The sequence below is a fragment of the Lepus europaeus genome, chromosome 1 (assembly GCF_033115175.1).
Source record: "Lepus europaeus isolate LE1 chromosome 1, mLepTim1.pri, whole genome shotgun sequence".
Taxonomy (NCBI): domain Eukaryota; kingdom Metazoa; phylum Chordata; class Mammalia; order Lagomorpha; family Leporidae; genus Lepus; species Lepus europaeus.
This window is the reverse complement of record NC_084827.1, coordinates 146,269,658-146,297,575: the sequence shown is the minus strand read 5'-3', so window position 1 is coordinate 146,297,575 and position 27,918 is coordinate 146,269,658. Positions and strand designations below refer to the sequence as shown.

The 27,918-nt window shown below is 41.7% G+C and overlaps 1 protein-coding gene and 1 pseudogene across 2 annotated transcripts in view; one reads left to right on the top strand and one right to left on the bottom strand.

Annotated features, from left to right (window-relative positions):
• Window positions 1–27,918, bottom strand: part of BMPR2 (bone morphogenetic protein receptor type 2) — a 177,472-nt gene that overhangs the window by 54,235 nt on the left and 95,319 nt on the right. The window lies entirely within an intron of this gene.
• On the top strand, window positions 137–27,443 carry LOC133756063 (heterogeneous nuclear ribonucleoprotein A1-like; annotated as a pseudogene).

The following is a 27,918-nucleotide window of genomic DNA, read 5'->3' as shown; positions in this document are numbered from 1 at the left end:
TAACTCCCCTAGCTCTAATAAACTCTTTTCCTTCCCTATTAGTTTTTTTCTCAGTTAAATTCTCAGCCAAACGTAAACACACTATTATGGAGGCCTGTGTGCAATGGCTGGGCTTGGACAAGCAGGCACATCCTGAATGCAGAAGAGACAGGGAAAAGCTGTCTGCCTCACAGGAGCCTGGGATGTTTCTGTTTACAAATCCTGGAGCCAGGCGGGGGCTACTACTGGAGGCGTGCTGTCTGCTTCCTTGCTACACTCAGCCTTTGTCTGGGTCTGTGTCAAAGAAAGAACAACATTGTTACATGTGCAGCAAGCAGCAAAGCGAAGCTTAAATATAACAGCTAGTTATGTCAACTCCTTAACCTTTTACCACTCTGTTAGAAAGGCAAATTAGGGATTAGTTCTGTGTGTTTGTGTGTGTGTGTTTAAAAGCAATGTACTTTTTATAAGAGCAGAGAAAAACATTTAAAGTCAAAACAACTAATGCTATCAAAGTTAAGTAAATTCCTTAGCAAAATAATCCAGATTACTAAAAACTGTTTTTGTAACTAAAAAATATTATTCAACTCAATGCTTTAAATAAATATTTTCATAAGGAATAAACAAGTTGATTTATTTTAATTAATATGTTTAGATGGCAGTTATACAGTATCATAATCAGATTATGTTTAACATCCTTTAAGAGGGGTCAGATTTCTTATTTTTGTTTTTCAAGCAAGAATTTAATATTGGATATTAAAGACTAGTTTGTACTTAACTTGTCTCATTAATCATTTGGGTTAGGTTTTAATAATAAATAAAACCAGCCCATACTTTGCTAATTGAGTCAAGGCATTTTATGGCTGAATCGTAAGCGGAAGAGTGGAAAACTGCAGAACAGACTTTAAGCCTGAAGTTCAACAAATTTTTAAAAAGGGTTAGAAAAAACATTCAATGCCTATCTTTCTGAGTATTTGGGTTCATAAGTATTTATAATTTTAATTTCTTTGGAATGTATTTATTAAAACAGCTGATTTATGATTAGAAGAGACTGAATCTCAGCATTTTGCTTTTTATTAAAGAATGAATTAAAAGTTACTTGTATTTGATTAGAATAAAATATTAAGAAGTGTAAAAACACATCTAAGAAAATACATTACTCAATTTGAACTAGAGTTAACACTAGGGAAATGAAAATCAAATTGCTGTAATATTCATTATTGAAAACAAAATAAACATAAAATTCACAGTTTAGAAAATTCATAAAACTCACAATATAGAATGAAAACAAAGAGTACATTTCAAAGACCCCCAATCAATTTTCCAAAGTAGTCTACAAATGATACTTCCAAATCAAGAATTCATAATGAAGACCATTGTTCTCAGAATATAAACATGAAATAATTTAACTATAAAAGTGGCACTGTGGCATAGTGGGTAAAGCCACTGTATGCATCCCATAAGGGCGCTGGTTTGAGTCCCAGATGCTTCACTTCCAATCCAGCTCCCTGCTATGGCCTGAGAAAGCAGTGGAAGATGGCCCAAGTCCTTAGGCCCTGATCCCGTGTGGGAGACCTGGCTCCTAGCTTCGGATCAGCCCTGCTCTGGCCATTGCAGCCATTTGCCATTTGGGGATTGAACCAACAGATGGAAGATTCATATTCTCTCTCTCTCTCTCTCTCTCTCTCTCTCTCTCTCTGACTCTCTGTAGCTCTGCCTTTCAAATATATAAATCTTAAAAAAAAAATGAAATTCATACCTTCTAATCATTTACTGATTGGACAACAAAATATGAATCAATTGTGTAGATAACTCCCATCTACCCATCATGTTCTGTTAACTATAACAGTAATTTCTGCTCCCTCTTTAATCAGGACATTTTGAGAAAAATTACCAGCTTTTTTAAAAATTAAATTCCTGTTAGTTTTTTCTTAGCTTTCCCCCTTGCTCTAGCCTTCCTATAGGTAAGCTTTTTTTAAACTAAAAACTATAACCGACATATACACAGATGTTTATACTGAAGATGTACACCATTTAGAGAACGACTATGAAGTAAGAACTCATATAGCTACCACCCAGGTAAACAAACAGAACAGCAGGATCCAGAAAGCCTCCTACCTGCTCCTTCCTGGTGACAACAGCCTCCTCCGCCCCAGAAACAACCACAATCCTGATTTTTGTGGTAATCATTTCCTTAACTTTGCTTGATAGTATTCAATCTCTATATCCTTAGTTCTGCCTCTTTCTAAATTTTATATAAATGAATTTTTGTGTTTTGCTTGTGTGTGTGTGTGTGTGTTCAGTAATATGTTCTGAAGATTTAACTGCACTGTTGTGTGTGGCTGAAATGCATTCATGGTTACCCTTCTATTTAACAAAAGCAGGTTTCCTTGTAATGAGTCTGGGGATTTATTATAATGACAAAAGACTACAGTATGTAGTCTCTATTGTATTCCACAAATGTATACACTTGGCTTTTCAGTTATATTTAGTACTTCAAGATATCCAGTTCTGTTGCCAAGAGAAAATACTAAACAAAGCAGGCAAATGAGTAGGCTGTACACTCTCTTGCTGTTTCTAAGTTTTTGGCAGCAGAGGCACTAGCTAGCAACACTTACCAGGCCACAGTTAAGAGATGCATCTAGGGTAGGAAGAGAAAAGCTGGGGAATTAAGAGAGATGGTGGAGGGACATATGCCATGAGCATAAATTGGACACAGCTTTATGGAATTCTCACTGCTCAGAACACCATCCTTAAAACATTTCTAAAATTCTTAATTCATTGTTTCTACAGTTCCTACCTTGTTCCCTCATCACTAAAGCACCTATTATAACATGTTTGCTAATTTTCAAAAAAACGTTTCTACTGAAATGCACATCTAATCTGTGAAAAGATAAAAAGAATTGTGTCTCCACCACATCATTCATTATTTTCACCAAAATTTCCGTAAGTATTTACTCAGTTCCTACAAGTAAGTCCTTAGACAATGAGGGCAGGAAAGAAAAGTGACAGAAGAATACCTGGGGTACAGATGAGGTCAAGGCACATTTCAAATCATCTTGCTGTTACTTTATCATTCTCCAACACAGAAATTAGCTATCCTTAATCTCTCTCTATTACCATTTCTTCCCTTTTGCTTTCTTCTTTTTCCCTGTGTATAATCCTGTTTGCAAATCTGTCTCAGAGTTACCCACATGTCCTGCTAAGAAGCAGGGAAGAAAAATCTGACATAGGCAGGAAGTTCTAATTTTAGTTCAACTCTATCTTGGTTTGAAAACAAAATACAACAAAAACAATAAAAAAAATTCCATAGCTAAAACATTTGTAGTAAAAGCTAGCAGAGTCAGAAATATTTCTGATTTATATCGTTGTGGATACATTCTGAATGTCTAGTTTTATGTACACATACATCTATACATATATACATATATGTACTTGAAAAGGAGTAAACAATTTATAACATACACAAAAAAGTGGTGGTACTAAAAATATGGCTAAAACAAAGATACATAATCTAGAACCTGCAGCTATGTATTTATTTTCTCTGTGTGTGTGTGTGCGCGCGCATGTGTGTATAAATTCTGAAATCCAGGCAGTTCATTTTCCATGAACTTTTTGAATATTGTGTACACATGTGTGCATGCATGTGTATGAAATTTAGAAGGCAACCTTTTGTTTCTTAAAATTCTCACTTCTCTATAAACACATCCACATTCTTGCCAAGACCTCATGGCAGCTAGAGTGTAGCTCCCTGCTTCTTGACTTTGAACTCGGTTTTGTGACTTGATCAGGCCAACTGGAAGTGGACAAATACAAAATGAGCAGAAATGTAAAATATGCTTGGGTAGTTGGTTTACACTCCTTGTGAACAGGTAACCCACTTTAACAGGGACTTGCCCTGAGTAGATCTTGCTCCTTGATCCAGAGTCCCTGAGGGAGAAGAATTAAACTGACCCTAAAACCTCGAAGCAGAGTCTAGCCTACCTTAGCCAAACTACTGCTAATTTATGGTCTCATGATTCTGAGAATAAATGCTTGCTGTTAATGCCACTGAGTCTAGTGGTGGCTTCCTGATGAACCATTACTAACAAGAGCTGACCAATACATGAATATAATCTGCTAATACCCATGTAACACCTTATACACTGTCATGTGAATATATATGATTTTCAATTCTCTAAAAATACGACATGTAGGAACAACTCAGAATAGTTCTTTTTTTCCTTTTTTTAGTTCCGACCATGTTTTTCTCATAATCACACATATCAACAACCAAACAAGAGTCTATAAAGTAGTATCCAGAAATGTGCTATTAGCTACAGAATGAATTTTTGACAACTGAAAAATTAGTCATATTTGTTTATTTAAACAGCATTCCAGTTGTTTTGTGGGTAACATATGTAATACTCACCAAAAGAACATTTATTTATCTTATGTATGGTGTGTAAATGTTAAACTATAACTTGAAATGTACCTCTGGGGCCAGTGCTGTGGCATAGCAGGTAAAGCCATCACCTGCAGCTCTGGCATCCCACACTGGTCCTGGTTCATGTCCCGGCTGCTCCACTTCCAATCCAGCTCCCTGCTAATGTGCCTGGGAAAGCAGTGGAGGATGGCCCAAGTACTTGGGCCCCTGCACCCATGTGAGAGACCTGGAAGAAACTCCTCGTTCCTGGTTTCAAATTGGCTCAGCTCTGGCCATTGTGGTAGTTTGGGGGGAACCAGTGGATGGAAGACCTCTGTCTGTCTCTCTGCTGCCCCCTCCCCCTTTTTTTTTTTTTTTTTTAGAGGCAGAGTGGACAGTGAGAGAGAGAGAGAGAGAGAGAGACAGAGAGAAAGGTCTTCCTTTTTGCCGTTGGTTTACCCTCCAATGGCTGCTGCGGCTAGCACATCTTGCCGATCCGAAGCCAGGAGCCAGGTGCTTCTCCTGGTCTCCCATGCGAGTGCAGGGCCCAAGCATCTGGGCCATCCTCACTGCCTTCCTGGGCCATAGCAGAGAGCTGGCCTAGAAGAGGGGCAACCGGGATAGAATCCGGCGCCCCAACCGGGACTAGAACCCAGTGTGCCGGCGCCACAAAGTGGAGGATTAGCCTGTTCAGCCACGGCGCCAGCTTAGTTTAATTATATTCTAATTTCTTCTGCAGGTCAAGTTATAGAAATCCCATGTACCATGACTTCAATTTCTTAATCAACACTGTCTTTTATTTCTGTAATTATCTTATTCTTTGCTCCCAACCCTTAATTATGTTTTTCTATTTTTTCTTAACTTTGAAATCTGAGATAAAGGTAAAGAAAATAATTTACGAAATAGTATAAGAGTAACAAAACCACAAATACTATAAGGTATGAGGTGCTTAGAGCAGCCCATTCATAAAAGACAGAAAGCAGAACGGCATTTGCCAGAGGTTGGAGGTAGGGGGCTAGGGTTATGGAGTTTCAGTTTTGGAAGACAAAAAGAGTTCTGGAGATTAGCTGTACCACAATGCAAATGTATTTTAAACTACTGAACTGAACACTTAAAAATGGTTAAGATGGCATATTTTATGTTTAAGTGTATTTTATCACAATTTGAAAAATGATCTAAGAGGAAGATTCTCACCTTTTTCAAAGATAAGTTTTATTTTGAAAATACTGGGACCAGTGTTGTGGCATAGCAGGTTAAGTCACTGCCTGCAACTTTGGCATCCCATATCAGAATGTCAGTTTGAGTCCTGGCTACTCTGCTTCCGATCCAGGTCCCCAGCTATCATGCTTGGAAAGGCAGCAAAAGATGGCCCACACACATGAGGCTCCTGTCATCCAAGTGGGAGACCTGGACAGAGCTTCTAGCTCTGGGCTTTGGCTTGGCCCAGCCCCAATCTTTGTGGTCATTTGGGAAGTAAACCAGAAAGATATTCTCTCTCTCTCTCTCTCTCTCTCTCTGCCTAAATAAAAGATTTATTTAAAAGGCAATTAGAGGGGCTGGTGGTGCTGTGGTGTAGCGGGTAAAGCCGCCACCTGCAGTGCTGGCATCTCATGTGGGCGCCGGTTCAAATCCCAGCTGCTCCACTTCCGATCCAGCTCTCTGCTATGGTCTGGGAAAGCAGCAGAAGATGGCCCAAGTCCTTGGGCCCCTGTACCCATGTGGGAGACCTGGAAGAAGCTCCCGGCTTCTGACTTTGGATCAGTGCAGCTCCGGCCGTTGAGGCCAACTGGGGAATGAACCAGTGGATGGAACACCTCTCTCTGTATAACTCTGACTTTCAAATAAATAAATAAATCTTAAAAAAAAAATTCTTTTAAAAAAAAGGCAATTAGAGAGGGAAAGACAGAGAAAGAGATCTTCCATATACTGGTTCACTCCCCAAATGGCCACAATGGCTAGGTCTGGGCCAGACCCAAGCCAGGAGCCAGGAGCTTCCTCCGACTCGTGGGTGACAGGGGGCCAAGCATTAGGGCCATCCTTCCCTGCCTTCCCAGGAACATTTTCAGGGAGCTAGATCAGCTAGATCAGCAACCGAAACAAGAACTGGCGCCCACACTGGTTGCCAGTTTTGCAGACGGTGGCACCCGCCAAACCACAATGCTGTCCCCCAATACATTTTTTTTAAAATACTAAGGATTCACAAAAGTTTATGGAAAATGGAATCAAAAGATAAGATTACCCTCATGCAACAATCTTGAAGCCCATGCCATTTTTTAAAAAGATTTATTTATTTATTTGAAAGTAAGAGATACAGAAGGAGAGGTAGAGGTAGAGACAGCACTATCTTCCATCTGCTGGTTCACTCCCAAAATGGCCACAATGGCCAGGGCTTACCTACACTGAAGCCAGGCGCTAGGAACTTCACTATGGCCTCCCATGTGGGTGCAGGTGCCCAAGTACTTGAGCCATCTTGCACTGCTTTCCACTGCAGGGAGCTGGATCAAAAGTGAACAGGGGCCAGCACCACGGTGTGATAGGTAAAGCGCCTGCCTGCAGCACCAGTATTCCATATGGGTGCTGGTTTGTGTCCTGGCTGCTTTTCTTCCATTTCAGCTCTCTCTGCTAATGGCCTGGGAAAGCAGTGGAATATATCCCAAGTGCTTGGGGCCCTGCACCCAAATGGGAGATCCGAAAAAAGCTCCTGACTCCTGGCTTTGGATCAGTTCAGTTCCAGCCACTGTAGTCATTTGGGGAGTGAACCAGAGGATGGAAGACCTCTCTCTCTGTCTTGCCATCTCTCTCCAACTCTGCCTCTCAAATAAATAGATCTTTTAAAAAAATTACACTGGAAATATAACTTACTACAATAGTGCTGGAGGGACATATTGGTGACTCATTAGTTGGTCACGGTCGAAAATACTATTTTAAGCCTTTACAAGGTATACTCCATCTACTTATGGGATCACACTTTTTCTTTCAAGCATAATAAAATTCTTTCAAGCTCTTCACCTTACTACCTACTACTGAACCTTCCTAATGCTAAATACTACTCTCTGGTACAGAATCCTACTTAGTTACAAAATCAGGTCTAGCACTCAAGTTATTCTGAAATTTAAACATCTTTTAAAATTTTCTGAACAGGAGATACATTGACATGGATGTTCAAGCTATTCAGTGAAGTCTTCTTTACAAGTCTAGCTCCTATCAACCCACATTGCCCCATATATACACTCATTCATATGAAGTAAGTACTGTTGGTACTTTCTTATATATTCTTTTAGAATTTCTTCATGTATACAGAAGCAGTTTTTTATTTTTATTTTTTTTTTATTTTTGACAGGCAGAGTGGACAGTAGAGAGAGAGACAGAGAGAAAGGACTTCCTTTTTTCCGTTGGTTCACCCTCCAATGGCCGCTGCGGCCGGTGCACTGCGCTGATCCGATGGCAGGAGCCAGGTGCTTATCCTGGTCTCCCATGGGGTGCAGGGCCCAAGCACTTGGGCCATCCTCCACTGCACTCCCTGGCCACAGCAGAGAGCTGGCCTGGAAGAGGGGCAACCGGGACAGGATCGGTGCCCCAACCGGGACTAGAACCCGGAGTGCCGGCGTCGCAAGGCGGAGGATTAGCCTAGTGAGCTGCGGCGCTGGCCAAAAGCAGTTTTTTAAAAAAAGATTTATTTGAATGGCAGAGAGAGAGAGAGAGAGATCAATCTTCCATATGCTGGTTCACTTCCCAAATGGCTGCAACAGCTGGAGTTAGGCCAGGTCAAGGCCAGGAGCCTGGAACTCCATCCAGGTTTCCTACATGGGTGGCAGAGACCCAAGTACTTGGGACATTCCCAGCATATTAGCAAGGAGCTGCTATCTGAAGCAGAACAGCCAGTGGCTTAACCCACAGCATTTTTGAGTAAATAGTTATATCTTCCTTTTTAAAAACACTGAACAGTATACCTTGATGGGGATGGCATTGTGAGGTAGCTGGTTAAGCCTCCACCTGCAACTCCATCATCCATAAGGGTACCAGTTCCAGTCCTGGCTGCTTCACTTCTTATCTAGCTCCCTGCTAAAGCACCTGGGAAAGGAGCAGACGATGACCCAAGTTCTTGGGCTTCTGTACCCACAAGGGAGACCTGGATGAAGCTCCTGGCTTCTGGTTTCGGACCCACCCAGCTCTAAGTATTGTGGCTATTTGAGGAGAGGGAGCTGGATCGGAAGCGGAGCAGCCAGGACTCAAACCAGTGCCCATATGGGATGCCAGCATTGCAGGCTTGGGCTTTAACTCACTGCACCACAGTGCCAGCCCCTAATCATTTCATCTTTTCAAAAATATGTATGTAAACACACACACACACACATATTTATGGGATAAATCACAGAAACGGAACTTCTGGCTTTGGAATTTAGTTATCCTAACTAGAAAAGTTAAATGATTAAAAAAATTAAAAATAGAGGGTGGGTGTTTGGCACAATGGTTAAGTTGTCCCATGGGTCAGTCACTCAGACCCCATAACCAAGTACCTGGTTCAAGTCCCAGCTACTGCACTTCTTTTTTTTTTTTTAAGTAAAGATTTATTTATTTATTTATTTATTTTAAAGTCAGCATTATAGAGAAAGAGGGAAAGACAGAGGGAGAGATCTTCCATCCCTTGGTTCACTCCCCCAGATGGCTGCAACAGCCAGTACTGGACTAGGCTGAAGCCAGGAGTTAGGCACTTCATTTGAGTCTCCCACGTAGGTGGCAGGTGCTCAAACACTTAGGCCATTTTCTGCTGCCTTTCCCAGGCCTAAGGGAGCTGGACTGGAAGCAGAGCAGCTGAGACTCCAATCAGCTCTCATATGGGATTCTGGCATCACAGGCAGTGGCTTTATTTACTAGGCCACAACACAGATCCCCTACTATCCAATTATTGTTTTTGCTGTCTTTTCCTTTTTTTTTTTTTTTTAAGATTTATTTATTTGAAAGACAGAATTACAGAGAGGCAGAGAGAGAGAGAGAGAGAGAGAGAGAGAGACAGACAGACAGACAGAGACAGAGAGACAGAGGTCTTTCCATGCATTGGTTCACTCCCCAGATGACTGTGAAGGCCAGACCTGAGCTGATCCGAAGCCAGAAGCCAGGAGCCAGGAGCCTCCTCTGGGTTTCCCATGCAGGTTTCAGGGGTCCAAGCACTTGCGCCATCCTGCACTGCTTTCCCAGGCCATAGCAGAGAGTTGGATCAGAAGCGGAGCAGCTGGGACTAGAACCACCGCCCATATGGGATGCCAGCACTACAGACAGCGGCTTTACCTGCTACATCACAGTGCCAGTCCCACTGTCCTTTCTTACAAAAACTAGCTAGGTTGAATTTTCTTCCTGGCAAGTGAACCCTGACTAGTTCAGAAAAGAAAGGAAATTTAATTAGATTATAGTTGAATGCAGGCCAAGTAAATGCTTCAGAAATAGAACACTTGACTCAATAACTGTATTTTGGCCTTTGTGCTGATTTGTAATACAGGGACAGATGCAGATATTATCCTTTATCTGTATTTTACTTATTTTTGAGCTTTAACTCAGGTTTAATGGAAACCTGATTAATATTTATTAGTGATGGAAAAGTGAGATGCTGACTATTCCAGGGAAATTATCATGCTCAAATTTTTGTTGGTATTACTCTAAAGTATGAATCTCAGATTAGAAAGAATAATCAGTTTCCAGTCTACAAAGAAACCAGAAGCTCTTAACTTGGGTCTTCTTTAGCAATTAAGTTCCTAGCTGACTATTATGAAATAAAGTTATTTTCAACATTAGAAAAAAACTTCTTGAAAATAAAACTTATATGTAATGAGGCTCCATAGCCTTACATATGTCAGAGTGTCTTTGCTTTAGTGAAATTTTATCACAGAACATAGTTAAATTAATTTGATCTCATAGTGATAAAAACGCTCTAATTAGGCAGGCATATTTCTTATTAGCAAACATGGGGAAAGTAATTATGATAACTATAATTTTTAGAGTACACATGTACTCTCAAAATATAAAAACAATGGCAGAAGAAGCCATTGTGGTGTAGCGGGTTAAGCTGCTGCCTGTAATGCAGGTATCCCATACAGGCACCAGTTCAAGTCCTGGCTGCTCTACTTCCAATTCAGCTCCCTGTTAATGTGCTGGAAAAGCAGAAGATGGTACAAGTCCTTGGGCCCTTGTACCCACACAGAAGACCCAGATGAAGCTCCTGGCTCTTTGCTTCAGCGTGGCCTACCTCTGGCCGTTACAGCAGTCGGGGGAGTGAATAAGCAGATGGAAGATCTCTCTCTTTGTCTCTCCTTGTCTGTCTACAACTCTGCCTTTTAAACAAATAATAAATGTTTATACACACACACACATATGGCCAGCAATGTAGCACAGTGGATTAAGCTGCCACCTGCAGTGCTGGCATCCCATATGGGTACCGATTGAGTCCCTGCTGCTCCACTTCCAAGCCAGCTCCCTGCTAATGCTCCTAGAAAAACAACAAAAGATGGCCCAATTCCTTGTGCCCCTGCACCAATATGGGAGACCTGGAAGTAGCTCCTGGCTCCTGACTTCAGCCTGGCTCATCCCTGGCCAATGCCGCCATTTGGGGGAGCGAACCAGTGGATGGAAGATCTTGATCTCTCTCTCCTTCTGTCTCTATAACTCTGCCTTTCAAATAAATAAATCTTTTTTTAAAAAAAAATGGCAACACATAATAATTCTAAAAATCCTTGACTCTAAGTGGAATAATATATATAACTCATTTTAAAGATGAGTAAAATTGAGACTAAGATGGAGAACGTGAGCAATAAGCATTTTATGTGTTTCATTATTTTGATATTTTAAAGTAATCCAGGTATTTTAGAACTCCTATAAATAAAAGACAATTTTAAAATGGCATAAAAATTTTGGGTCTGTCTTTTTCTAGCTTTTTGTTTAGAATTATGCTTTCCATTAGCATGAAGAATTGGGGAAATGTAAGTATTATAAATATTCTTCCTTTCTCAAGACAAGTGTTCTTTCTTCTGCTAGGAGAGGCATTGGGAAACATATGAGGATTTTTTTTTTAACTTCAAAATGACATGGGTAGGAGGAATACTGACATTTAATGAATGTAGACTACAGACTTTAAAATCTTTCAATGATTGACTTGAGACTAACTGGTACAACTAAGATCTGACTCTTTTTTTTTTTTAACTTTTATTTAATGAATATAAATTTCCAATGTACAGCTCATGGATTACAATGGCTTCCCCCTCCCATAACTTCCCTCCCACGCGCAACCCTCCCCTCTCCCGCTCCCTCTCCCCTTCCATTCATTTTCAATTCTCTTTATATACAGAAGATCAATTTAGTATATATTAAGTAAAGATTTCAACAGCTTGCACCCACATAGAAGCACAAAGTGAAACATACTGTTGGAGTACTAGTTATAGCATTAAATCACAATGTACAGCACATTAAGGACAGAGATCCCACATGAGGAGCAAGTGCACAGCGACTCCTGTTGTTGACCCAACAAATTGACACTCTAGTTTATGGTGCCAGTAACCACCCTAGGCTGTCGTCATGAGTTGCCAAGGCTATGGAAGCCTTCCAGGTTTGCCGACTCTGATCATATTTAGACAAGGTCATAAAAGACAGGGTGAGGATAGTAACCAATGAAGATCTGACTCTAAACGCCAGAAGCAACCCTACTGAGAAATGCTTTAGCCCTTGCTATTGCCCTAGGCACGAGAGCCTCACCCAGCCATTAAGGATCTTGTGATGAGAATATCCTGGATAGTGTGGGTCCTAAGTTCTTAAAAGTCAAAGGCAGAGGAAGATTACAGACAGAGGTGAAGGCTATGTGAAGACAGAAGCAAGAAACACCATTAACTGCTGGCACCCATCAGAAATTAGAACACGGCGAAAATTCTCCCTCAGAGCTTCCAAAAAGAAATCAACCCAGCCAACATTATGGCTTGTGGCCTCTAAAACTGTGAGAAAATACATTTCTGTTATTTTTTGCTACCTTAGTTGTGGTCATTGGTTATAGCAGTCCTAGGAAATTTATACATTCCTACAGAATATTCCTACAGAAAAAAGTCATATGAAAAATCAGCCATACTTAGGACCATTAAATATATCTCAGCATTGTATAATTAAAAAACACAAAAGGTGTTATCATTTCTGACACAGAATAGCATAAAACAATGCTGTTTTCTTTTTAAACAACAGACAAATACTCAGGGAAGATTTATTTTAAAAACAACCAGATTGACATGATTAGAATATTGGTATTACTGAAAGTAGTTCTTGGCCGGCGCCGCAGCTCACTAGGCTAATCCTCCGCCTTGCGGCGCCGGCACTCCGGGTTCTAGTCCCGGTCGGGGCACCGATCCTGTCCCGGTTGCCCCTCTTCCAGGCCAGCTCTCTGCTGTGGCCAGGGAGTGCAGTGGAGGATGGCCCAAGTGCTTGGGCCCTGCACCCCATGGGAGACCAGGAGAAGCACCTGGCTCCTGCCATCGGAACAGCACGGTGCGCCGGCCGCAGCGCGCCTACCGCGGCGGCCATTGGAGGGTGAACGAACGGCAGAAGGAAGACCTTTCTCTCTGTCTCTCACTGTCCACTCTGCCTGTCAAAAATAAAAAAAATTTAAAAAAAAAAAAAGGGAAAGTAGTTCTTATAATGGCTGAAAGTCACAAATATTTCTCAAAAACTTTTGAGTTTACAAATTAGAATTTGAAAAAGAGGAAGGAAGTAAAACTATGTAATCCTGTGAAACATAGTTCAGTTATGCCAATGAAGATCATTTTCTGGAAAACTCCCAGAATCTCTTTGTCTTTATCGTACCTGCCACATAAAGCTCAGGTCAAATACTATCTCTTTCATTAGTCCCAAACTTATTGCTTCATCTTTTGAGTTAAAGAACATTGAACACATTCTTTGGATTATTATATATATAATGCACACCCAGCTTTTTAAAAAAATATTATTTTTATGTTATCATAAATTAAACAATAAGCCCAAAAATACATTTAGAAATTTAAGATGCTTACTGGTATTTTCTCCCCGATTTAGATACTATAAAAAACAAAGCAAGTTGTTTAACAATTTATATACCAAAACTCAGTTTGTGCTACAGAAGAAGAGAGAAAAAGAAGTTGTCTCTGAATATAATGATCTATGTATAGAAAATCTCTGGAAAGTTTCCTAAGAAAATCTTAATGATGGTTATTTCTTGGGGATGGGATAGATGGGACTGGAGAGGAAATTGGATCTTAGATTTGAAATATTCACAGGGCTAGCACTGAGGCATAGCAGGTAAAGCTGCAGCCTGCAGTGCTGGCATCCCATATGGACACCAGTTCGAGACCGACTGCTCTACTTCCAATCTAGCTCTCTGCTTTGGCCTGGGAAGTCAGCGGAGGATGGCCCAGGTCCTGGGGCCCCTGCACTCGCTTATGAGGCCAGGGGTGGGTTGGTTATCACAGGAATGATATCCTGATTTTAAAAATGATGAGTTCAGGGTCCAGCGCTGAGGTGCAGTGGGTTAAAGCCCCAAACTGCAGTGCTAGCATCCCATATGGGTACCAATTCAAGTCCTGGCTGCTGCACTTCCGATCCAGCTCCCTGCTAATGCACCTGGAAAAGCAGTGGAAGATGGCACAAGTGCTTGGGTCCCTGCACCTACATGGGAGACCAGGAAAAGGCTCCTGGCTCATGGCTTCTGATCAGCTCAGCTCCAGCCATTGCAATCATTTGGGGAGTGAACCAGCAGATGGAAGACTTCTCTCTGTCTGTCTGTCTGTCTCTCTCTCTCTCTTTCCCTGTAACTCTGCCTCTCAAATAAATAAAAGAAAATTGGGGATTAAACCAGTAGATGGAAGATCTAAGAAAAACATAAATGGAAAAACAAAATTCACATGCAATGAAATATTATACAGCCTTCAAAAGAAAGAAAATTTTTTTAAAGATTGATTTATTTATCAATTTTATTTTTGCATTTATCTTTTTTCTTAGAGAGATCTTTCATCTACTGATTCACTTCCCCAAATGGCCCTAACACCCAGGGCTGGGCCAAGCAGAACACAGGAGCCCAAAGTTTTGTCCAGGCCTCCCACATGGGTGCAGAGGCCCAGGCAACCAGGACTTAACTGCCACCCATGTAGGATACCAGTGCCAGAGGTAGCAGTTTTACCTCCTACACCACAACACTGGCATCAAGAAAAATCTTTTAAAAAAGATTTATTTATTTATTCATTTACTTGAAAGGCAGAGTACCAAAGGGAGAGGGAGAAAAGAAGAATAGGGAGGAGGGGGAAGTGGGGGAGTGGGAAGGAGAGAGAGGGAGAGGGGAGAGGGAGATATCTGCCATCTGCTGGTTTACTCCCCAATTGGCCTTAATAGCCAGGACTGAGCCAGGTTGAAACCAGGAGCCAGAAACTCCATTCTAGACTTCCACATGAGCAGGCAGAGGCCCAAGTACTTGGGCCATCTTACACTGCCTTTGCAGGCACATTAGTAGGAAGCAGATAGAAAGCAGAATAGCCAAGACTTGAAACAACACTCCGATAAGGGATGCCAGCATTACACTTCGCAGTTCAACCTGCTGTGCCACAACACCAGCCGCAAAAGGAAGAAAATTCTCACACATGCTACAACATGGATAAAACTTTGGACACATTATGCTAAGTGAAATGAATCAAATCACAAAACAACCATTGTATGATACCATTTACATGACAAAAGCACAGTGGTCAAATTCGTACACACAAAAAGTAAGTGGGTGATGCCCAGGTCTTGGGAGAAGAGGGCAAGGATGGTTTGCTGGTCAATGAGTACAGTTTCAGTACTTGAAGATGGAAAGACTTCTGGATATTAACCGTACAACAATATGAATTGAAAATGGTTAAGATGGTAAATTTTATGTCATGTGTATTTTTTTTTCTTTTCTTTTTTTTTTTTAAATTCTGACAGGCAGAGTGGACAGTAGAGAGAGAGACAGAGAGAAAGGTCTTCCTTTTGCCGTTGGTTCACCCTCCAATGGCCGCCGCGGTAGGCGCGCTGCGGCCGGCGCACTGCGCCGATCCGATGGCAGGAGCCAGGTGCTTCTCCTGGTCTCCCATGGGGTGCAGGGCCCAAGCACTTGGGCCATCCTCCACTGCACTCCCTGGCCACAACAGAGAGCTGGCCTGGAAGAGGGGCAACCGGGACAGGATCGGTGCCCCGACCGGGACTAGAACCCGGAGTGCCGGCGCCGCAAGGCGGAGGATTAGCCTAGTGAGCTGCGGCGCCGGCCTGTCATGTGTATTTTACCAGAGTTGAAATTTTAAAAAATTATTTCTGATAATTAATATATATAAAACATGTAGATGCTTTGGTTAGTAAGTTACCCTGGAAAATAATTAAAAGTAAATTTAACAAAAGAAGCATCAGACTTCTACACCAAAAATATAAAACATTGCTGAAAGAAATTAGTGAACCTAAATAGGTGGAAAGACATGTTATGTTCATGAATTAAAAGACTATTATCAGCCGGCACCGCGGCTCACTTGGCTAATCCTCCACCTGCGGTGCCGGTACCCCGGGTCCTAGTCCCAGTTGGGGCGCTGGATTCTGTCCCAGTTGCTCCTCTTCCAGTCCAGCTCTCTGGTCTGGCCCAGGAAGGCAGTGGAGGATGGCCCAAGTGCTTGGGCCCTGCACCCGCATGGGAGACCAGGAGGAAGCTCCTGGCTCCTGGCTTCAGATTGGCACAGCAAACCGGCCATAGCGGCCATTTGGGGGGTGAACCAATGGAAGGAAGACCTTTCTGTCTCTCTCTCTCTCACTAACTCTGCCTGTCCAAAAAAAAAAAAGACATTGTCAAGATGGCAATACTTCCCAATTGTCTATCAAAATACCAGCTGTCTTTTTGGTAGCTATGGAAAATCAAGCCTAAAATTCACTTAGAAATGCAAGGGATCCAAAATAGCTGTAACAATCATAAAAAACAAGAACACAGTGGGTGAGCTCACACTTTGCCACTTTAAAACTTATTACTTATTATACAGCAAAGGTTCGAGTAGACATCTGTACTCCTCTATTTATTGTAGCACTGTTCACAACAACCATACCCAGGAAACAACCTAAGTGTCCATCAACTAATGAATGGATAGGGAAAACATGAAACATATACATAACGGAACATTATTCAGACATAAAAAATGACAAACCAGCCTAGTGGTTACAATACCCGCATTAGAAAGCCCAGGTTGATTTCTGATTCTAGCTCCTGACTTCAGCTTCCTGCCAGTGCAGATCCTGGAAGGCTGTGGTAAATGCTCAAGTAATTGGGTTCCTGCCACCCAATAGGGAGACCTAGTTTGCACTCTTAGCTCCTGGCTTTGACTCCAACCCAGCCTCAGCCACTGCAGACATTTGGGGAGTGAACCAGCTGATGGGAGTACTCTCTTTATGTCTCTCAAATAAATAATTTTTGTTTTTTAAAGATTTGTTTATTTGGGAGCCAGCACAGTGGCATAGTGGGTAAAGCTGCTGCCTGCAGTGCCAGCATCCTGTATGGGCATCAGTTCGTATCCCGGCAGCTCCACTTCTGATCCAGCTCTCTGCTATGGCCTGGGAAAGCAGCAGAAGATGACCCCAAGTCCTTGGGCACCTGCACCCACATGGGAGACCCGGAAGAAGCTCCTGGCTTCTGGCTTTGAATTGGCGCAGCTCTGGCTGTTGCGGCCAATTGGAGAATGAACCAGCTGATGGAAGATCTCTGTCTCTCTCTCTCTGCCTCTCCTCTTTCTGTGAAACTCTGCCTTTCAAATAAATTAAAAAAAATTTTTTTTAATTTGTTTATTCGAAAGACAAAGTTACAGAGGGAGAGACAGAGTGACAGAAAGAGAGGGAGAGAGAGAGAAAGAGAATCTTCCATCCTCTGGTTCACACCAAATGGCCAGGTCTGGGTCAGGCCAAAGCCAGGAGCTTCATTCAGGTCTCCCACATGCGTGGAACGGGCCCAGGTACTTCCATCTTCTGCTGCTTTTCCAGGCCATTAGTAGGGAGCTGGATCAGAAGCAGAGCAGCTGGGACGCTAATTGGGGCCCATATAGGATGCCAGCACTGCAGGAAGCAGTTTAACCTGCTATGTCACAATGCCAGCCTCTAAGTACTTTTTAAAAAGTGGATGAAATCTTGTCATTTCCAACAGCATGGCTGGAACTGGAGGCCATTATGTTACCAGAAATAAACCAAGCATAGGAAGATAAGTATCTCACTCTCACACGAAAAATATTCTTATAAAATATTTATATATATATTCTAAAATATTCTTATAGAAGTTGAGTGTATAATAGTGATTACCAGAGAGTGGGGAGAGTAGGAGGTCATGGGAAAAAGTTATTTAATGAGTACTAAGTTAGAGAGCAATAAGAAGTTCTAGTATTCTATTAAATAGTAGGGAGACTATAGATAACGATAATGTATTGAATGTTCTTAAAAAAAAAAACAGAAAAACAAAAAGGATTTTGAATGTTTTTACCATAAAAATGATAAACATTTGAGGAGATAACCTTAATGTATACATGTATCAAAATATTACACAGTACTCTATAAACATATAAAACTAAAAAACTATTTACTTAGATAGAGAGAGAAAGCACTCCCCTAACCACTGGTTCACTCCTCAAATGCCCGCAAAGCCCAGAGCCAGGAGCCAGGAATGAAATCCAGGTCATCCCACATGTGTGCTAGGAACCCAACTATTTCAGCCATCATTGCTGCCTCCCATGGCCTACATTAGTAGGAAGCTGGAGTCAGGAGGTGGGACTTGAACACAGGTCTCTGACCTCTTACCCTTAACTACTAGGGCTAAAGCCCACTCTAAATACGTTTAATTCCTATGTGTCAGTTAAAAATTTTTAAAAATTATTTTCAAAATAACAACAGTAATCAAGGAAGTTTGGGCCAGAGATAAAGACTGACACACTGATCACTGAAATAAAATCAACAGTTCAGAAATAAATCTCACAAAAATAATCAACTGATTTTTCACATGTATGCTGTGCAGTGCTAAAAGAAAGAACAGGGCTGGCACTGTGGTGTAGAGGGTAAAGCCACTGCCTGCAGTGCAGGCGTCTCACATGGGTGCTGGTTGACTTCCAACTGTTCCACTTCCAATTTGGCTCCCTGCTAACAATGTGCCTGGGAAAGTAGCAGAAGATGTCCCAAGTATTTGGGTCCCTGCACCAACGTGGGAGACCCAGAGGAGGCTCTCTGGATCCTGGCTTCCTCCTGGCAAAGCCCAAGCCCTGGCCATCATGCCCATTTGGGCAGTGAACCAGCAGATGGAAGACTCTCTCTCTCTGTCTCTTCCTCTCTCTCTGTAACTCTGCCTTTCAAATAAATAAAATGTATCTTTATTAAAAAAGAGAGAAAGAACAGTCTTTTCAAGAAAGGACACTGAGAGAGTGGATATAATACTGGTATCAGGGGCCAGAGCTGTGGGGGTAGTAGGTTAAGCATCTGCCTGTGGCGTTGACAACCTGTATGGGTGCTGGTTTGAGTCCCAGCTGCTCTGTTTCCAATCCAGCTCCATGCTGATGGCCTAGGAAAGCCAATGCTTGGGCCCTTCCACCCACGTGGGAAACCCAAAAGAAGCTCCTGGCTTCTAGCTTCAGATAGGCCCAGCTCCGGCCATTGTGGCCATTTGCGGAGTGAACCAACAGATGGAAAACCTCTCTCTCTCCATCTTTCCCTCTTTCTGTAACTCTGCCTCTCAAGTAAATAAATAAATCTTTAAAAAAAAATACTGATATCAAACAAAAGAATGAAGTTGGAATCTTTACCACATATCATATACAAAAATTAACTCACAGGAGCCAGCGCTGTGGCGTATTGGGTAAAGCCGGCACCTGCAGTGCCGGCATCCCATATGGACGCCGGTTAGAGTCCTGGCTGTTCCACTTCCAATCTAGCTCTCTTCTATGACCTGGGAAAGCAGTAGAAGATGGCCCATGTCTTTGGGCCCCCACACCAGTGTAGGGAAGACCTGGAGGAAGCTCTTGGCTCCTGGCTTCACATTGGTGCAGCTCCGGCTGATGCAGCCAGTGGGGGGTGAACCAGAGGATGGAAGACCTCTCTCTGCCTCTCCTTCTCTCTCTGTGTACCTCTGACTTTCAAATAAATAAACAAATCTTTAAAATAAAATTAACTCACAGACTTAAAAGTAACAGCTAAAATGATAAAACCCTAAGAAGAAAACATAGCAGCAAATCTTTTTTTTAATTATTTTATTTTTTTGACAGATAGTTAGACAGTGAGAGAGACAGAGGTCTTCCTTCCATTGGTTCACACCACAAATGGCTGCCACAGCCGGTGCTGTGCCGATCCAAAGCCAGGAGTCAGGCCCTTCCTCTTGGTCTCCCACACGGGTGCAGGGGCCCAAGCACTTGGGCTATCCTCCACTGCCTTCCTGGGCCACAGAAGAGAGCTGGACTGGAAGAGGAGCAACTGGGACTAGAACCCAGCGCCCATATGGGATGCCGGCGACGCAGGCAGAGGATTAACCAAGTGAGCTATGGCGCTGGCCCCATAGCAGCAAATCTTTCTGATTTTCTTAGATAGGACTTCAAAAGTACAACTGACAAAAGAAAAAAATCAATAATTTGAACTTCATCAAAATCGAAAATCTTTGTACCTCAAGGAATACCAAAAGTGAAGCGACAAGATGAAGAAAGAGAAAATTGCAATTATATGTATAATAAGAGACTTTTATCCCGGATGTAAAAATAACTCTTCCAACTCAACAATAAAAAACACAAATGCACAACTGAAAAATAAGCAGAATTTGAATTAATGTCTCACCAAAGAAAATATACATTGTCCAATAAGCACAGAAAAGATGCTCAACACCGTTAATCATTAGGGAAATGCAAGACAAACCTATAATGAGATAATACTTCATAATCACTAGCTAATGTATAGCACAACAGATGTTGGCAAAAATGTGGAGAAATGGGAAGTCTCATATATTGTTAGTGGACATGTAATGTTGCAGTTACTGTGGAAAATAATTTAGCAGTTCATCAAAAGTTAATTCAATTTCTAGGTATATGCTGAAGAGAATTTGAAACATGTTCAAACAAAAACCTGTACATGAATAATCATAGGAGTATTCATAATATTGAAAATTAGAATATTTGGCTAAAAAGGTATGAATTACTAATATATGCTACAACATAGCTGAAGCTTGAATTCACTCAGCTGCTAATACATCTTGATGGGCCACGTGCTTGGCTCCTGTCATACATGCGAGATAAAAGATTAAGTTCCAGGTTCCTGGTTTCAATCTGGCCCAGCCCTAGATGTTCAAGGCATTTAGAAAATCAATCAGTAGCTAGAAGATATTGTTTGTTCTCTTTCTCTGGCTCTTTCAAGTGGATAAAAAAACTAAAATAATCAATTTTATTTTTTTACTAAAATGAACATATTGTACTACTTCCAAAACAGTTCCCTGCTAATGTGCCAGGGAGAGCAGCAGAGGACAGCCCAAGTGTGTGGGCCCTGCATCCATCTGAGAGACCAGGAAGTAGTCCTGGATCCCAGGTTTGGCTTGGCCCAACTCCAGCCATTGAGACCATTTGGGGAGTGAACCAGTGGATGGAATCTCTCTCTCTCACTCTCTCTCTCTCTCTTGCTCTTTCAAATAAATAACAATAAACTCTTTTTTTTAAGATTTATTTATTTATTTATTTGAAAATCAGTTACCCAGAAAGAAGAGAGGCAGAGAGAAAGAGAGAGATCTCCCATTCGATGGTTCACTCCCCAACTGGCCACAGTTGCCAGAGCTGTGCTGATCCAAAGCCAGGAGTCAGGAGCTTCCTCCGGGTCTCCCACGTGGGCGCAGGGGCCCAAAGACCTGGGCCATCCTCCACTGCTTTCCCAGGCCACAATAGAGAGCTGGACAGGAAGTGGAGCAGCCGAATCTTGAACCGGTGCCCATGTGGGACGCCAGCACTTAAGGCCAGGGTGTCAATCCACTGCACCACAGTGCTGGCACCAATAAAATCTTTTTTAAAAAAAAAAGTTGGCTTTGGTGCAAAAAAATTTGAGATACACACATTTTCCATGAACTTTTTGTAGACCCCCTTATACAGGGTCCTATGAGCACCAGGTCACATTTCATCACCTCATCAATACATAGCCCTCTTGTACATGTTTTTTTTTTTTTGTTTGGTTGGTTGTTTAAAGACTGCTTTTTGTTAGTTAAAGACACCCAAGTGGGGCTACTTAGGAAGGGAAAAGGTTTACTTTAGACTATGGTTTAAAGTTTATAGCCTAGGATCAGGTGGTCCCTGTCAGTCTGGTATCTGATGGAAGCTGGCAAGGGTGGATATGTGCAGAAGAATGATCAGGCCGGCACCACGGCTCACTTGGCTAATCCTCCGCCTGCAGCGCCAGCACCCCGGTTCTAGACCCAGTTGGGGCACCAGATTCTGTCCCGGTTGCTCTTCTTCCAGTACAGCTCTCTGTTGTGGCCCGGGAGGGCAGTGGAGGATGGCCCAAGTGCTTGGGTCCTGCACCCGCATGGGAGACCAGGAGGAAGCACCTGGTTCCTGGCTTCGGATCAGTGCAGTGTGCCAGCCGAGGCGGCCATTGGAGGGTGAACCAACGGCAAAAGGAAGACCTTTCTCTCTGTCTCTCTCTCACTGTCCACTCTGCCTGTCCAAAAAAAAAAAGAAGAAGAAGAAGAAGAAGAAGAAGAAGAAGAAGAAGAAGAAGAAGAAACTTGTTTACAGTACACAAGAGTTGAAACAAGAAGGCCTGGCCTTGTTCAACCTCAGCTGGGAATGTGCACACAAGGTGAGTAAAATTTTTTGTCACTCTGCATGTCTGTGAATAACCACACTGGTTTTGGGGTTATGAACAAATTTTAGCAAATAAGAGAAGGGGCAATATGAAATGCAAGAATAATAGGATAGACTATATCTTACTCACTGTTAATGGCTTTAAAAGCATATACTTGGGAAGTCAAAAGCAGAATGTATGTTGTTTCAGGAATAAACAAGTCTTTGATTTTCTGGGTATGAAAGAAAGAGGAAATAGTATATTCTGGTTTTCAACTACGAATAACAAATAGGAAACAGTAGGTTTCATAGAAAATGCAATAATTACCTTTTCTTCAAATAAAAAAATCACATACACAAGAAATAAAACTTAGCAGAAAATTAATCGTTTCTGGTAAAAGGAAGATGAAACAAGGGAGGGTGTTTGGCTGGTTTTAACTTGCTTCAGAATGTATTAGAAATATTTTTATGTATACATGACACTATTTTTGTATAGCATGCTTGCATCTGAAATTAAATATTTGCTATATGGATAATTAGTTTTACTATATAAAAATATGCAGCATACCACAAGGGAATGAGACAGCATATTGCAAAGGAATGAGGTACAATTAAGGCCAGAAGAGAGGACTAGATGGAGCTGGAAATCCTGAAATGTAAGAAGAGTTGCAGTTGTAGAAACCAAGACGTGGAAATTATTTCTGCGTCTACATCCAATTTTGCCTCATATTTCAGAAGACACTTAGGTTGAAATAGTAGTCAGTTCTATCATATGTACTTGGCACTGGGTTTTTACAGACGAAAAACTTCCACTGAGTTTGTCAGCTAAAAACAGGCTACATCACAGGTTTTACTATGTCAGGAAAATAATATAAGCTTTTTTTTTTTTTTTGATAGGCAGAGTTAGAGAGAGACAGAGAGAAAGGTCTTCCTTTTTTCCGTTGGTTCACCCCCAAAATGGCCACTACGGCCAGCGCACTGTGCCGATCCGAAGCCAGGAACCAGGTGCTTCCTCCTGGTCTCCCACACGGGTGCAGGGGCCCAAGCACTTGGGCCATCCTCCACTGCCTTCCTGGGCCACAGCAGAGAGCTGGACTGGAAGAGGAGCAACCAGGACAGAATCTGGTGCCCCAACCAGGACTAGAACCTGGGGTGCAGGCAGAGGATTAGCCAAGTGAGCTGCGGCGCTGGCCAATATAAACTTTTAATCTGGAAAAAAAAAAAAGAACTGCTTTTTGAGAAGAGAGGTTCAAGACAGGAAGACAGTAGGTAGGTAGGTAGGTAGCTACAGGATATAGAGTTGGCATTCAACAGTACAGAGCCAGCAAAATTTCAGGATGACAACTATCTGATCAATACCACATAAATAGGATCTTGTTACTAGGGTATTAAAGAATCAGCATTCTAAAGGACATACCTTCCTCTATTTCTCTTCTCCTCTTTCTATACTTATATATTCAACAAGCACAAGAGAACACAACATATTTTGCTTTGCTTGTAAAATAATCAAGGACTCGGCCACCCATATTTCTGCCTATTCAATCATTTTAATGCTCTCACAGAAGTAATAAAAGCTGAAAAATTACTATAAATTCACAATAATTCATAATCTACCAGTGGCCCTATGCCAAAGTCAGCTCCTTTGAAGGTAGGCTTTCTTTTCTAGCTTGGAATGAGAAAAAAGACATTTGTTCACAGACACTGGAAATTAGAATTTCTAATCTTAACCCCACAGAATAAATTAGAATGACTTCTAAAACCTAGACTTAGCAATTCAATCTTTGTTTCTCATCAACTTGACCCAACCATTAAATTAATGAATAAAATAAATAAAAGTATTCTAGGGGTAGGTGTTTGGCATAGTGATGAAGACACCATATCAGAATCACTGGGATTGAATCCTGGCTCTGTTTCTAATTCCAGCTTCCATAGTAGGCAGCTGGTATAGCTCAAGTACTTGGATCCCTGGCACAGCCAGAGTTACTGCTCCCAGAATCAGGTTGGCCTAGCCCGAACCACTGCCAAGTAAGAAGGGAATAAACCAGCATATGGAGTATCTGCATGTGTGTGTGTGTGTGTGTTTCAAATAAGCAATACTTTTTTAATATGAAAAATATTCTATATTTATATACTTACTTTCGTTTATGAACCTCTAATACTCAATAGAATTATTAGGTTTGTTTATTAAAAGCTGCTCACTCTCTCCTTTTCTCTCTGCAATTCTGCCTTTCAAATAAATAAATAATTCCTTAAAAAAAGTGGTGGGGGGCCAGTTGAGCTGATGCTGTGACACTGGCATTCCACATGAGCAATGGTTTCAGTCCCAGCTACTATGTTCCAAGCTAGCTCCCTGCTAATGTGTCTGGGAAAGCAGCAGAGTAGTAGGTCCCAAGTATTTGGGGCCCTGACACCCACATGGGAAACCTGTACAGAGTTCTAGGCTCTTGCTTTGTCCTGGCCTGGCCCAGCCCTGCCAGTTGTACCAGCAGTCAGAAAATACTCTCCTTCTCTCATTCTCTCTCTCTCTCTCTTAGATTTTTGCCTGCTTTGCTAACTTAATTATCTTATTTGCTGTATAATCAGGTTACTTACACCAACTCCAGAAATCTTACCAGAAAACCACTGTAAGACACATCTCAAACTTTGCAATAATTATGGAAATACATTTCTTTCACTTTTGGGAATTTATAAAGATATAAAGTGTGGGCGGAAAGTAGGATACAGATCTCCCATCCAGGGACACTCTCTAAATGCCTGCAATAGCTGGGGCTGGGCTAGGCCAAAGCCTTAGGAGCCAGAAACTCAATTCAGGTCTCCCATGTAGGTGGCAGGGACCTAACTACTTGAGCCACCACCTGCTGCCTTCCAGCGTAACTGGAATTGGAAGTGGTGCTGGAATCTGAACCCAGGAACTCCAATATGGGATGCTGGCATCCAACCAGTGCTTAATCATTAAGCCAAATGTCTGTCCCTAATCTATTTTTAAGTAAATAAATTTTAAAGTTGATTTCTATTTATGATACAGTGAATAGAAGACCCCCCCTCTCTTTCTCTCTCTAACTCTACCTCTCAAATAAATAAATTTTAAAAACCTGGGCATTATGCATGTTTATTGCTATTAGGATATTTTTGCATCTTAACCTTTTTTTTATTTTTTTAAAGCTTTTATTTAATGAATATAAATTTCCAAAGTACAGCTTATGGATTACAATGGCTTCCCCCCCACCCATAACTTTCCTCCCACCCGCAACCCTCCCCTTTCCCGCTCCCTCTCCCCTTCCATTCACATCAAGATTCATTTTCAATTCTCTTTATATACAGAAGATCAGTTTAGTATATATTAAGATTTCAACAGTTTGCCCTCACATAGCAACACCAAGTGAAAAATACTGTTGGAGTACTAGTTATAGCATTAAATCACAATGTACAGCACATTAAGGACAGAGATCCTATATGATATTTTTTTAAGAATTGATTAATTTTCTATGCAATTTCCAATTTAACACCAAGTTTTTTTTTTTCATTTTCAATTATCTTTATATACAGAAGATCAATTCAGTATATACTAAGTAAAGATTTCATCAGTTTGCACCCACACAGAAACACAAGGTGTAAAAATACTGTTTCAGTACTAGTTATAGCATTACTTCACATTGAACAACACATTAAGGACAGATTCCACATGAGACGTAAGTACACAGTGACTCCTATTGTTGATTTAACAATTTGACACTCTTGTTTATGGCATCAGTAATCTCCCTAGGCTCTAGTCATGAGTTGCCGAGGCTATGGAAGCCTTTTGGGTTCGCCGACTTCGATCTTATTCCGACAGGGTCATAGTCAAAGTGGAAGTTCTCTCCTCCCTTCAGAGAAAGGTACCTCCTTCTTTGATGGCCCTGTTCTTTCCACTGGGATTTCACTCGCAGAGATCAAAGGGATCACACAAACAAGACTAGTGTCTGCTAATACTAACTGATAGAACCAAAAAGGGAGAGAACGATCCAACATGGGAAGTGGGAGACACAGCAGACTCATAGAATGGCAGATGTCCTAAATAACACTCTGGCCTCAGAATCAGCCCTTAAGGCATTCGGATCTGGCTCAAGAGCCCATGAGAGTATTTTAGGCTTGGAAAGCCAAGACACTCTGGAAAAAAAAAAAAAAATACCTAAAAGCATCTTAACCTTTTCAACAACTAAGATTCCTTTATATCTTGCCCTATTTAATAACGATAGCTTTCTGCCCATAGATGCTGCCAAGGAAGCATCTTTAAATTCTCTCTTCCCACTGCCCTTGTGTCTAAGTCAGAGTTTCCTAAAGAGCCCAAGCAGCTGCAGAAACTCTTCATCGGAGGGCTGAGCTTTGAAACAACTGATGAGAGCCTGAGGAGCCACTCTGAGCAGTGGGGAATGCTCACAGACTGTGTTGTAACGATAGACCCAAAAACCAAGCACTCCAGCGGCTTTGGGTTCGTCATCTATGCCACTGTGGAGGAGGTGGATGCGGCCATCATGAATGCAAGGCCACACAAAGTGGATGGAAGAGTTATGGAACCAAAGAGAGCTGTCTTGAGTGAAGATTTCTAAAGACCAGGTGCCCATCTAACCGTGATTGGTGGCATTAAAGAAGACACTGAAGAGCATCACTTCCGAGATTGTTTTGAACAGTATGGGAAAATCGAGGTGACTGAGATCATGACTGACCGAGACAGTGGCAAGAAGAGGGGCTTTGCTTTTGTGACCTTTGATGACCATGACTCTGTGGATAACACTGTCATTCAGAAATACCACATTGTGAATGGTCACAACTGTGAGGTAAGGAAGACCCTGTCGAAGCAGGAGATGGCCAGCGTTTCATCCACCCTGAGAGCTCGAAGTGGTTCTGGAAACTTTGGTGGTGGTCGTGGAGGTGGTTTTGGTGGCAATGACAACTCTGGTCATGCAGGAAACTTCAGTGGTCATGGTGGCTTTGGTGGCAGCCAATGTGATGGTGGTGGTTATGGTGGCAGTAGGGATGGTTACAATGGATTTGGTAATGATGGAAGCAATTTAGGAGGTGGTGGAAGCTACAATGATTTTGGCAATTACAACAATCAATCTTCAAATTTTGGACCCATACAAGGAGGAAATTTTGGAGGCAGAGGCTCTGGCCCCTATGGTGGCGGCGGCCAATATTTTGCCAAACCACAAAATCAAGGTGGCTATGGATGTTCTAGCAGCAGCAGTAGCTATGGCAGTGGCAGGTTTTAATAACTGCCATGAAAGAAAGCCAGAGAAGTGACAGGGAAGCTACAGGTTACAACAGATTTGTGAACTCAGCCAAGCACAATGGTGGCAGGGCCTGGCTACTACAAAGACAACATGTTTTAGACAATACTCATGTGTATGGGCAAAAAAAAAATTAGTATTTGTGACTAATTGTATAACAGGCTATTTTAGTTTCTATTCTGTGGAAACTGTAAAGCATTCCAACAAAAGGTTTTAATGTAGTTTTTTCCTTTTTTTGCACCCATGTTGTTGATTGCTAAATGTAACAGTCTGATCATGATGCTGAATAAATGTCTTTTTTAAAAAAAAAAACTATATATTCCTTTTTCTTAGTAAGAACCCCGGCTTCCAAGAACATCAACACATATACTGATTTTGTTTTTCCTACACTACACCTTTAATTGCTTCAGGATTGCTTTGTCCACAAAACTGAAAAATAAACCATTTTGTTTATAAA